Here is a 12627-nt window from a genome sequence, read left to right as displayed (position 1 = left end):
ACTGGGCCTCTCCAAGGGTGAGTTGTATTCTGTATTTGGCGGTATCAATCAGAGCCCACAGCCACAGGATGGGCAGATGTACTTGCTTCTCAGGCCAGAATCTATGCTACGCTAGTAATTTGCCTTTGGGTTCCTCTTTTAGCCCTCAAAAGAATGGAAGGGAGTTACTCATTAGCATTTATTAGCAATAACTATTAAGGATGGGTAGCTAGATGGCTCAGTGGATAGAATACCAGGCCTGAAGTCAGGGAGACTCCTCTTCCTGAGTTTAAATCTGGCCTCAGATACTTCCTAGATGTGCGGCCCTGCACAAGTCACTTAGCCTCTGTTTGCCTTAGTTTCCTCATCTTTCTGGAGAAAGAAACAGCAAACCACTCCAGTATCACCACCAAGAAAACCCCAAATGAAACTACAAAGAGTCAGACATGTCTGAAATGATTAGACAACAAGAACAACAACTATTAAGGAACTTCAAAAAGATGATAAAACAGGTTGAATGATTTGGGAATAGACAAGGCAGGAGGAGAATGGAGATTTAATTCTAGTTGGATCAACACGAGTGTTATTTCCCTAGACTAGACCCCCCTCCCAAGGCTGTACCAGAAATAAATACCAACATACAGAGCCAGACAATAAATTAGCTTAATATGAGGGTGGCCACTCCATAGCTGTTGGTTCCCATTACTAATCTAATTCATTTCAAATGGATTTATGAGACTTGGATTAAAGAAAACACAGAACAGAAATATTGCCACACAGGATCCCAGAGGAGAAAGTCTCTTCCGAACTCCTCTGTCTTTTTGACTCTGGACTGGCTGGACCCAATCCATAAGATTCCGAGCTCCAAATCCATCTGGGCCTAAAGTTAGCACTCGGGCCCACTGCTTGCCCCACTCCCCATCCTGGCCTCCTGGTAAATGGGGGAACTGTTTCCTCTTTATGTCAATGTCTCAGTCCTAGCTCAAGACAGAAATCACGGCTCTGTAAAAGTCAGCACTGATTTCTCATCTGGGCAGGGTTGCTGAGTGAATCACGTTGGGAGCTGGCCCACTCTTAATGGAAACAAGATGGGGAAACTGTATTGGGTCTTAAAGAGACCTACTGTCAGATTGGAGGAGGAGGGAGAAGAGGAATTAGAAGGCTTTTTAAGGTCAGGTAGTGAGTGAAGGAAGGGGCAGAGACTTGGGCAGAGAATAGATACCCCTAGAAGGCTTTCAACTAGCAATTCTTTCATCAGTTTGGAAATTTGTAAATTTTTATGTAAATCTAGATACATTCAACCTTATTTATGACTAGACATGACTTGTAACGGGTCTTCTCAGTCTTAATCTGAACCAGGTACGTTTGCCCACCAGACACTTGTTACAGGGACAAGATGATATGCTGCTTGGACTGCAGCAGGCCTGTAGTTGGCTCTCACTGACCTTTACTCCATTCAGTTTTTACCTTATTTCTCAATAGCATCTGTCTTCTAAAAGTTAACCCTTATTCTTTCAGACTCAGTGTCCTGTTCTTAGGTGTTCTATAGAGGTGATCCTCTGGTGTTGTGTGGAGAGAGAGAGAAGGGAGGAAAGAGGAGAGGAGAGAGAGAAGAAGAGGAGAAGGAAGGGAAGAGGAGGAGAAGAGAAGAGAAAAGAAGAGAAGAGAACAGAAGAGAAGAGAAGAGAAGAGAAGAGAAGAGAAGAGAAGAGAAGAGAAGAGAAGAGAAGAGAAGAGAAGAGAAGAGAAGAGAAGAGAGAGAAGAAAAAGAGAGGAGAGGAAAGTGGTGGAGAGGAGAGGAAAGAAGAGGAGAGGAAAAGGAAGGGGAGGAGAAGAAAAGAGAAGAGAAGAAAGGGATGAAAAAGAGAGGACAGGAGAAGGGAGGAGAGGAAAAGAAAGAAAAGGAAAAGAAAGAAGAGAGGAGATGGAAGAAGAGAGGAAAGAGAAGAAAGTGAAGGAGAGTAGAAGAGGGGAGAGGAGAGAGAAAGGGAGAAGACAGGAAAGAAGAAGAAAAGAGAAGAGAGGAGAGGAGAAGTGAGGGGGGAGAAAAGAGAGAAAAGAGCATTTTCTTAAATTCTTACCAAGTTCCAAATACTGAAGATACAGATACAAACAAACAAGATAGCTTATATTCTAATGGGAGAAGACCCCAGTAAAGGGGTGATAGAAAGATGGATTTCCAATCAATGGAGGATTCCAAGTGACTCCACATAGACTGTCTTGTATAGACGGAGACTTAATGGGCTTCTAATCTGGGACATCTGAAGTAAAAGTAAACCTGTGGGTCCTGGAAGTTCACAAGTAGCCTGCTCTCCCTTCTGGGAGGGAGCGGCACCTCTTGGGCCAGTGGGCTAGCAGTGCTCCAGGACCCCAGAGGGAGTGATTCCATCTCATCATTTCAGATCCCACGCAGGTTGCCCTGAGCCGGGTGAAGCAGATAGAAAGCTGAAAGTCAGGAAGATCCAGCTTCCAGTCCTGCCTTGGACACATGGGCTTCTAGAGCTTGAGCTGGAAGGGACCCCAAAGGCCATCTAGTCCAACCCCCCCTCGTTTTATAGTGAAAAAACTGAGGGGGAGGGCAATTCAGTGACTTGCCCAAAGCAGGGAGCATCAGCCAGAGGCAGGATTCTGTCTGCATGACCTGGGACAAGTCTCTTATCCTTCAGATCCCTGTAGGTATCTGTCCAAGGACTACGAGGCACATATCCCTTCCCCATCTGTCTCAGTGGGGATGTCTACACTAAGAGCTGCCCAAACAGATGAGATCACAGGTCTACACTCCCCTTCCCTCACCCCCTAAAAAAGAATGTCACCACTGGTTGGGAGCATGTGTGGGATCCATTCACTTTAGTACCAAACATGGCATGCAGTTTTAGGTGCACGATAGCTATAATTGAACATTCCAATAGAATATAAAGTCCTTGAGGGCAAGCAGTACCCAGCTGTCCTAGGAGAGTACCTTGTACCACAGCAGCTAGGTGGTAGAGCACTGGGTCTGAATTCAAATTCAACCCCAGATACTTAGGATCTATGTGACCCTGAGGCAAACCTCTGCCTTAGTTTCCTCAACTGTAAAATGGGGATAATTATAGCACCAACCTCCCAGGGCTGTTGTAAGGATCAATTGAGATAATATTTGTCAAGTGTCTGGCACAGAGTAGGCTCTTAATAAATGTTTGTTCCCTTCACCTTCCCTGCTGGCCCTTCTTATACATTGATCCTGTGTTTCTTTGTCTGGACAGCACGCCATCTAGCCAACCCTTAACTACTTTCAGCTTTGACTCTCTTTGGGGCTACATGGCTAGTAGTTGTATTTTGTTGTTGAAAGCATGGGCTGTGAACCCCTGCAGTCTCATGTAGGATCTCTGTCTTCATATGGTCTTTGCTCAGTGAGCTTGGCCACAAAAAAGGTCCATATCTATGGAGCATGGAGGAAAGACAGCATGGGCTTAGCATCAGAAGAGACACGGGGTTTTATTCCTGGCTCTGATGTTTCCTAGCTATTGACAAGTTATTCCACCTCTCTGACTCAATTTCCACATCTGTAAAATAGTACTAAGAGTTGTTATTACGCTGCCTATCTCACAGGGCTAAGGCCTGTTATGAGGAAAGTGTTCTGGAAATGCTAAATAAATTATAAGCTGTTAATATTATTATTGTTCCTGCATGTTCTTTTAAAGTACTGACATCAGCCTGAAGAAGCTTCTGGATGACTAGGTCAAGAATCCCAATCCAAAATCCCAGTGATGTTTGTAACATCTTGAAGCAATACAGCCTCTGAAGTTCTTGGACCACAGTCAAATAATGGTTTTCCCCATTGTATATTTGAGTATCACTGTTTAAAATAAAATTTTAATAAAATTTGGCACATGGTGCAGCCATCTGCAATGTGAACAGGCCATACAGAATACCATCAACCTTGATGATGTTAGACTTGGAAACAAGAAATGATCTTAGGCAGGTAGGTGGCACCATATGCATAGAGCGCTGGGCCTGGAATCGGGACCACCCAAGTTAAATCTACCCTCAGACACTTATTATGTGACCTTGGAGAAGTCTTATAACTTCTCTCTGGCCCAGTTTCCCCATCTATAAAATGGAGATAATAATAACATCAACCTTATGGGGCTGTTGTGCTTTGCAAACTTCAGAGTGCTATTTAAATGCTAGCTATTCCTATCTTGACCTTTAATTTATTTGTTTATTTGTTTATTGAGCAGACTATGGAGCACCATGAACAGAGCTATAGATTTGAGTCCAAGTTCTACCTCTGGTCGTTTACATAACCCTGGGCAAGTCACTTATGATGGAGGTCTCTGTGGACCTCAGTTTCCTCATCTATAAAGTAAGGTTAGATTTGATGACCTTTTGATGACTTTTCAGCTCTAAACCTATGATCTAATTATTATTCACATTGCAGATAAATTTGCTTTATGTCAGTCAGAGCTGAGTTATTGCAACTGACATTGTCTGTTGTGATAAAGGATGGAATATGAAAAGCAGCAAACTACCCAAGCAATTGGTAGTTGATGTAGGTGGTGATGTTGTTTGCCCTTTGTTTTTGAAGAGGACCAGTGACATCAGGGGTGATGTCTTGACTTAAGCATGAATTGGATTTCAGTGAGACAGAGTTGCACAACGTAATCAGCCTCACCCTCTCTTCCACTGCATTGAAGTCTGGCGGCAGGACAAAAGTCAACATGATTGTCAATAGCCAGGGCGTGGAGAATTGAATGTGGGTGACCACAAGCACCTGAGATAGAACATCATACACTTTGAGTATACAATGACACATGACTACAAAATGGACGAGGCTGGAGAAGGATCATGAAACACTGTGTCAAGAACAGGGTTCCTCAATTTGAGTCAAGGAGGTTGAGCAGCTCCATGGTCAAAAAGTAAAGCCACCAAGAGGGACAGGCCTAGTGTGCATCCCAGTCATGACCAGAAATTGTAATGTAGATAGCATGGAAGGGAGTCATCCTTTCTTCTCCCAGCCATGCCTATAGACATCTTCAAATATCAGGGAAGGTTGTAAGTATATATTAGGTAAATGAGGAACACCTTGTGTATCCATTAGGGTTTGCTTAGATTTCTATGGCCAATTGTAATCATTTGTTTGAATTGTCGTTCTTTAAGGGAGGAAAGAAGGGAGAAAGGAAATAAGGAGAAAAGGAAAGAAGGAGGGAGGGAGAGAGGGAAGGAGGAAGGGAAGGAAAGGAAAGAAAAAGAAGGGGGATTTATTAAGCACCTACTGTATGCCAGGCACTGTGCTAAGTGCTTTACAAATATCATCTCATTTCATCTTCACAAAAACCCTAGAAAATAGGTGTTATTATTCTCCCCATTTTACAGTCAAGGAAACTGAGGCTGAGTGAGGACAAGCAATTTGCCTGGGGCCACAGAGCTAGTAAATGCCTGAGGTCAGATTTGAATTCAAGTCTTCCTGACTTCAGGCCCAGAGCTCTATCCACCCACCCACCCCCAGATCCCTCTAATTAGAATCATTGTCTTTTGTCAGTAATAGACAATGTGTTTAAATTTCTCAACGTGTGGATGGCCAATCAATTCTCGCATTTTCTAGCAAGGCACCCTGCTCCCATCAATATTTTCACAGAATGACAGTTCCCAGGAAGGCAGAGGGTCTTACTTAAGTTAACAAATGATTATCTTTCACAATAATGAATAAAGGACCCTACCTAATGAATCTGTTAAATCTCTTCCCTATTTAGAGACATTAGCCCAAGTGCCCTTGTAATATATCTACCTATGGTTTGTACCAGTGAAATTCACAAAGGCTACACGAGTCCACGCTATAGGGGCCGGATTGCGATAGCAACAGGACTCCGTCTTTCCCTGATTGCCAGTATTTCAAGGTAGTATCATCACTACTGGAGTATTACATTTCCAGCTTTAGCTAACCTGGACTGATTATCCATTAATCACCAAGTAATTATAGCATGCCTGTGCTAGGTGCAAAGGAATAAGGCAGTGAGCGGTGGGGGTGAGGGGTACAGAAGTGTAAGAAACCATCCTCCCTTCCCCAAGTATCTTATCATTTAGTTGGTGAGTCAATACTTACACATAGGAAACAAAGATAAGAGATACAAAACGGGGTGTGACCGAGGGCTGAATTTTGTGGACAAGTCCTGTGGTGCCTAAGAGGAGAAGGAAACAGGGAAAAGCAAAAGGGGCCAGAAAAGTCTTTGTGAAAGAAATAGGCCTTGACCAATGGGTAAGATGCAGGTGGCTGAAGAGGAGGGGAAGGGGAGGACAGCAGGTAAGGGAAACAGACTGAGCAAAAGCCTGGGGGCTGAGCGTAGCATGTTAATGCGACAGAGAAATCAGCCTAATTATCAAAGAGGCTGTGGGGTGGCAAATAAGGTTGTAATGTTAGACTGGAGACATTTTATGGATCCTGTAAGAAAGTCACAATAAGGAGTCAATTCCAGTTAATTTAGGCCACTGGCAATTGTATGATCTTTCCCAAAGAACATTTGGGCTTCAAAGTGGTTTGAGGGGGCAGTGCAGCTGAATTGGGTAGGGATGTAGGATGTGAACAGACATCATTGGAGGCACAGTAGAAAAAGCTCTAATTGTAGAGTCAGAGAAGCCAGATTCACATTCCACCTTTCATGCTCACTACCTCTGATAAGTCACTGAACCTCCTTGGGCCACCCATCTAATCTATTGCCCAAGGCCAAAAGTTCCACCTGAAGACTAGGGAATTATAAAGAATTTCTTTGAAGGCTGGGTCAGCTGTGATTTAACTTGGGAAAATGGTATAAATTCACTTATTAAGAAGCCCAGTGTCTTGTTGTATTATAAATAGTTCTGAATTAATTTCCTTCCCCAAATGCCTACTTTTTCAAAAGGTGCAATATTGCACCATCTGCCTAACAAAGGAATCTAAATGTCACCAACTACATGAGGAAATGTAACTGGCTGCTGAAGACTCTGGCTTATTATTACAGTACTTAATAAAATAACAGTTTAGCATTAATAATTTGTACTTATATTGCATCTAGGGACTCAAAATGCTTTGCATATATTAACCCTTGAACCACCTACAAAGGCTTGTAAAGAGGTGTGATCTATAGGAGTATTCCCTTTTGAAAGATGGAGAAACAGAGTCATAAAGAGTTTGAGGGGAATTTACCAAAAAGTCAGTGAGATTCTATTAGAAAATAAGGGCTCCACTTACTTTACCCTAACTTCTGACAGATTGATCATCAGTCAGTCACCAAGCCCTCATTTAGTGCCAAGTACCATGCTAGGGACTAGGGGTACAAATGCAAAAGTGAACATTCTTTGGCAGAGGGTAAGGGTGATATAACATATTCACAGATAAATACTAAAATAATTACACAGTTAAAGACGGGGAGTTGGAGGGAGGGGAGGAGAAGAGGGGCACCTTTTGGGAGCCAAGGGTTTCAAGAGACAGATCTCCTCTTCTAGAGAACACAAAAGTTATTCAATGTCAAGTCTCTGAACGCTGTGAATTACGCAATTTTCCTGTTCTTTTTCATTTATTCAGTATGAAGCCAAGGCTGAGGCTGGGCCCCACACTGAGATCTGCTTTTTTCCCCCCTTAAAACCCTTTTGGTTTCCAAGTATATTTTATATTGGACAAGAAAAAAAAATGAAACTATAGATATGGAAATAATTCCAAGTCAATATCTTCTTACCTACATGGGGTATAGGGAAGTAAGGAAATTCCCTCGGGCAGTTCGGAAAAATAAGCAAGTGTCTGTGGCTATCAGATGACAGACCCAGAGTAGGAAGCTGTTGATACTAGAGTTTCTCTAAAATGGTATCCTCAAGGTCTAAAGATATAGATGACACCAAGTTAGAATAAGAATCTCAAAATGTTCCTGGCAACTGGTTCCCTTTAAACTCCTTTGGGTTCCAAAATAGGTCTGTATTATTCTGAAAACTGGCCCTCATCACTTCTTACCTGAACTATTACAACAGTCTCCTAATTGGACTCCTGGCTTCCAGTCTCTCTACTCTGTGATACGTCATCCACATGGCTGCCAAGATATTCTTCCGAATTCACTAATCTGCCCTGATAGTCAGAATTGACTACATTTCAGAAAGCATTACCATCAGAAACATAGGCGTTTCTCCTTTCCTTCCTGCCCACCCCCCAAAATGCCATGACTATTGAATAGAAGTGTTATTAGGGCTGGGAACTAGTGACTGAAATGTCAACTTGGATTCAATCTGTACTTAAGTTTCTTCAAGGACTTTAGTAATCCACGAGAGTGAGGCCTGGTGGCCACTGCCAACAGACGCATGCCTACCACCAGCCCTGGTTAAGGCCTCTGGGGACATTCCTAGCTCAGCATCCATTCCCAGTGAGCTAACAGAAGCCCCCTCCCGCTATTCACCAGGTAAAATAACAATCACCAGCACCCTAAAGAAGTTGCTTGCCATTTTAATTCTCCAGGTTACATCGCTCCTGGATTGATTTCTCTTTTACTGTTACCCCTTCAAATTGCTGAGTGAAACATGCCACCCGCTTATCGCTCCCTGAAGAGTTGCAAGAGACTTACATTTTGACAAAACATTTGTACAATGCCATGTGAGCTGCAAGGGGAGCTTACTTCCTCAAACCTCTGAGAAGGCTTGTCCTATGTTACTGACTAATCTTTCTGTTGAATTTTACAGGAAAACAAACGTCTCTGAGTTTCTCTCTAATGCCTTTTTCTGAGTTTGTCTCCACTGCCGAGTCCACAGTTGTCTGTGAAAGTTAATATTGCCCAGGCCCTGGGTGGGATACCTTTCCCAGAAATCATGTTCTCAATGGGAAACTGAAACAGTGCACAAGAGTTACCCTAAGTAGATTTAAATAATTAAATTCAAAAATCCTCAAACCGCTTGCTGTTTCAAATTTATTTCTTTAATAACAACTCAGCCTCAGCAACATGCTGGATTAAGATTTCATTTATTTGAAATTTAAGGTATATCCAGTGCTGAGTGCTGTTTTTAAGTATTTAAGGGGAAAATTTGTGCTTGGTGCAAATGAAGAGACTGCGGCATTATAAATTCATTTCCTCTATTATAAAACAGGCCATGAGCATACACTGCAGCTGTGCAGAATCCAGGAGATGCTCTACGGCAGGATCCCCAAGCTCGCACCAGGCAGACGACCCTTTGTTTCCCCACAAAAGGAGCCCAGGCCTTTCCCGAACTCCAAGCAAGAAGTGTGTCCTTCCCAATACCTCCCACTGGCCCTTGGGGGATGGGAGAGTGGTTTTAATGGAGTACCAGAAAGCATGTTTGGGGATCTCAGCCCAAGCCCGAAACATTCATTTTCATCCCAGACCTGTGCCTGACCCTCAAGGTCAAAGGGCAGTGTGGTATGAGCCGAGCCAAAGCTGGCTGACCTCTGGAATAACCCAAGATTATTAAATTTGGCCAAGAAGGGGGGGGGGGTTTCCACTGGGCAAGGAACAGGTGTTACCTTGTAGGTAATCGCTCAATGGTAGTTACTATTCACACGAACAATTTTACAAACAAGTGAGTTTCTTATACGTTCTTCCCCGCCTCTGGGTGTTCGTATTCCTTTTAAGTACAGAAACCTTAATTAGATTTTGACCACAGACCCCGGATTTGACTTTCCCTGACAGGGTTTCCATTAGTGTAATCTGTAGGGGAATTCACTGTTTTAACATCTGTGTGCCTGAGGCCTATCTCACATTCACTGCAAAAGTCTGAAAAGCCTTCCTCGTAAGACTGTATGTTTCTTCATGCTCCCAATTTCACAGAAGTCATTTCAGCACCAAACAGTAATTAGCAAAGGGATGGGCCTCAGCTGATATGAATGCAATTTATTGTTTTCCATGAGGCCCTGCATTGAGCAAACAAAGACAGTCTTGCTGTCTGGCATTTTATTAACTTGTATTGTGCTGTGTACCTTCCTAAAGGGAGATCTCCCAGTGAAATCCAGCAGGCAGTGTGCGGCAACATGCATACTTTGGAAGAATATTAATTTCAGTTCAATTAGGCAAGTTTTGTGGGACCGCCTGTAATGTAGGACAGCCACTTTTATAATTATCTTCCATATTAACTTTATCATCACCAGACTTCTGCATAAATGCAACCTTTCATCTGTAAAATGCCAACACTTCTTCAATTTTGGCAACCGTACAGCACGGCTAATTATTTGCTCATTATGTGTGGTTAACTGATGAATCATTAATAAATGAATGAATGGCTAATATATTTTTATGGTAATTGGAGATATAACTGATTGCAGACTTCCTCAGCTTCTCAAAACTGAGCTGAGTGAGCAGGAGCTGCCTAATTGTTTACAGATGATATTGATGACCCCGCCCAGGTTTGTGCACAGTTGTGGTTTATTACTGGTGAATTATCATTCCGTGGGGACCATGGAGGCACCAACTATCCTCCTCGTGTGCAAGAGGTAGCCCAATGACTCAGCTTGCTTTCCTATATGGCTATCACCCCAGCTGGCACACGCTTACAAGTGTCTCCTTGTAATTCTGAAGATTTTCATGAAACCCTCATGCTTTAAAAAGCCTTGGCAGGACCACGGGCCATGGGGCTCTTTTTCTCAGCATTCTGGACTCTTGTGACTCCCCCTAGAGTCAGAAAACTTTAAAAATAAGTCCATGTCTTGCTTGAGAGCCCTTTGATGTTTATTCCAAAGAAGGGTCATAGAATCATAGATTTTGAGCTGGGAAGGGACCTTTCAGACTATCTAGTCTAAAACCCTTCCCCTCCTCTCTCTCTCTCTCTCTCTCTCTCTCTCTCTCTCTCTCTCTCTCTCTCTCTCTCTCTCTCTCTCTCTCTCTCTCTTTCTCTCTCTCGCTCTCTCTCGCTCTCTCTCTCTCTTTTCAAACAGATGAAGAAACTGAGGTTCAGAAAATTGATGTTACTTACTTGAGGTGACACAGTAAATATCAGTAGGCCCCTCCCTGAAGTGTGCATGGCCAGCTAGCTGTCTTTATAGCTAATGGGCAACAGAAGAATTGACCAAAGTCAGGTTGAAATTCCAGAATTCCAATGTCTCCTGCATTAAAGGGAAGAAAATGAACTCAACTTCACAATGTCTTGCAAACTATAGGTGCCTTATAAATGCTTATTGAATTGCATTCAATTGAGCCCTTGTTGACATGATCTTAACACCATTTACTGAAGTGTTGGCTTATATAATCTCTTGCTTCCAGTATCCACAGATAATTGCATAAAATATTCTTTTCAATAAATCACTCACTGCCTATAGTTTCCAAACTGATTTTTCAAGTGCTTGACAATTCCACATGAAGATGGAAGGTGGAAGAATAGCCAAGTAAGACTGCATCAGCATCACAAGCGCAGACAGAAGATCAAGTGAAAAATGCAAAGGAGATTACCAATTCTTAATTATAATTATTTAACCAGGTGGGTAGTTTCTCCTAATGAACATTTCCATGAAAACAGAATAACTAATGACTGTCTTAAAGAAGTCTTTGTCTTTCCATGTACTAATGATCACATTTATAAATATGCAGTAAGGCCCCCATGTACATTGCTAATGATAAGTAATTAAGCACCAGGCGTGGGAAGCCAGTGAGAAGGGTCATGTTAATGCAAGAGAGGAAATTAAAAATGCAATAAAATAAGTTGCCTAGAAAAGATTAAATAAACTTTGGGCTTCTTCACCTTCCAGAAAGAAAAGAACATTTTTCCCAGGTGCACTCAGGCCAATGTAAACTGGGTGTCAGGCTTAATAAGGGGCAGGTGAAGATCTGTTGATACTGACCAAGGTGTCAAGGTACCTCTCCATCTGTGTGACCATCTATGATGCATCCAGCTTACGTTTAGTGTCTATGTAGAAGCTGAACAACAGAGGGCGAGTTTGTGTTCACAGGAAAAAGGAAGCGGTCTGTTTAATGTGATACTTTGTTGTTGGTTTGTTACTAGGATCCCAGATTTACAGCTGGAAAGGACCTGGGATATCCTGGGCTCCAAAAGAGGTGAAATGACTTACTCAAGGTCACAGAGATAGTAAGCAGCAAAGCCAAGATTCCATCTCCTGACACCAGATTCAGGAGTCCATCTCCCCTAATGCTTGTTTATTAAAACTACATTAACCTTCCCTGTGCTGAACTTCAGTTTCTGTTGCACAATTCCATAATTAAGGGGAGGGGGCAGAGAGGATGTATTCTGGTAGTTAAAATTCCTCTTTTCCATAGGTCTTATAGCTGATGGCCCAAGAGATTACATTTGCTACATCATTTAACAGTTTTCTTAGACATGATAATCCAATCTAAAAGATACAAAACCCTTTCCCTCTGAATTTGAAACTGAGAAAGGTACCAATTCCTTTTCCATGTAGCATCATTGGGAGGCTGTGTGGATAGAGGTCTGTTCCTAGAGGAAGGAAGGTTAGTTGTCCTTCATTCTCAAAGAGGAAGAAATGACATCACTACATTGGGGTCAAGGTACAGTGTGTCCCACTGTGGCTGATCAGCCAGTATCAGTTCAGAAGGCTCTACCACAGGTTGGGTACAAATAGTCCATATGAGTATTCAGAGTACAGATGTGTCTAAATTTGTGCATCTCATGTTTCTTTTGAGTCATTGCAATTCTGCTTTGCTCATAGAGTCATAGAGTACAGAACCTTCTCTGATGTGG

General features: G+C 42.6%; 1 long non-coding RNA gene across 1 annotated transcript; it reads left to right on the top strand.

Annotated features, from left to right (window-relative positions):
• The first annotated feature begins 10866 nt into the window (after window positions 1-10866).
• LOC110209877 (uncharacterized) lies at window positions 10867-12088 on the top strand. The gene is made up of 2 exons (XR_002324955.2): window positions 10867-11391; window positions 11914-12088. It is a non-coding gene; the product is annotated as an uncharacterized LOC110209877 (long non-coding RNA).
• The last annotated feature ends 539 nt before the right edge of the window (window positions 12089-12627 follow it).

Source organism: Phascolarctos cinereus, unplaced genomic scaffold, assembly GCF_003287225.1.
Source record: "Phascolarctos cinereus isolate Bilbo 61053 unplaced genomic scaffold, phaCin_HiC Scaffold_5;HRSCAF=322, whole genome shotgun sequence".
NCBI lineage: Eukaryota > Metazoa > Chordata > Mammalia > Diprotodontia > Phascolarctidae > Phascolarctos > Phascolarctos cinereus.
This window is presented reverse-complemented; position numbering and strand designations above follow the sequence as displayed.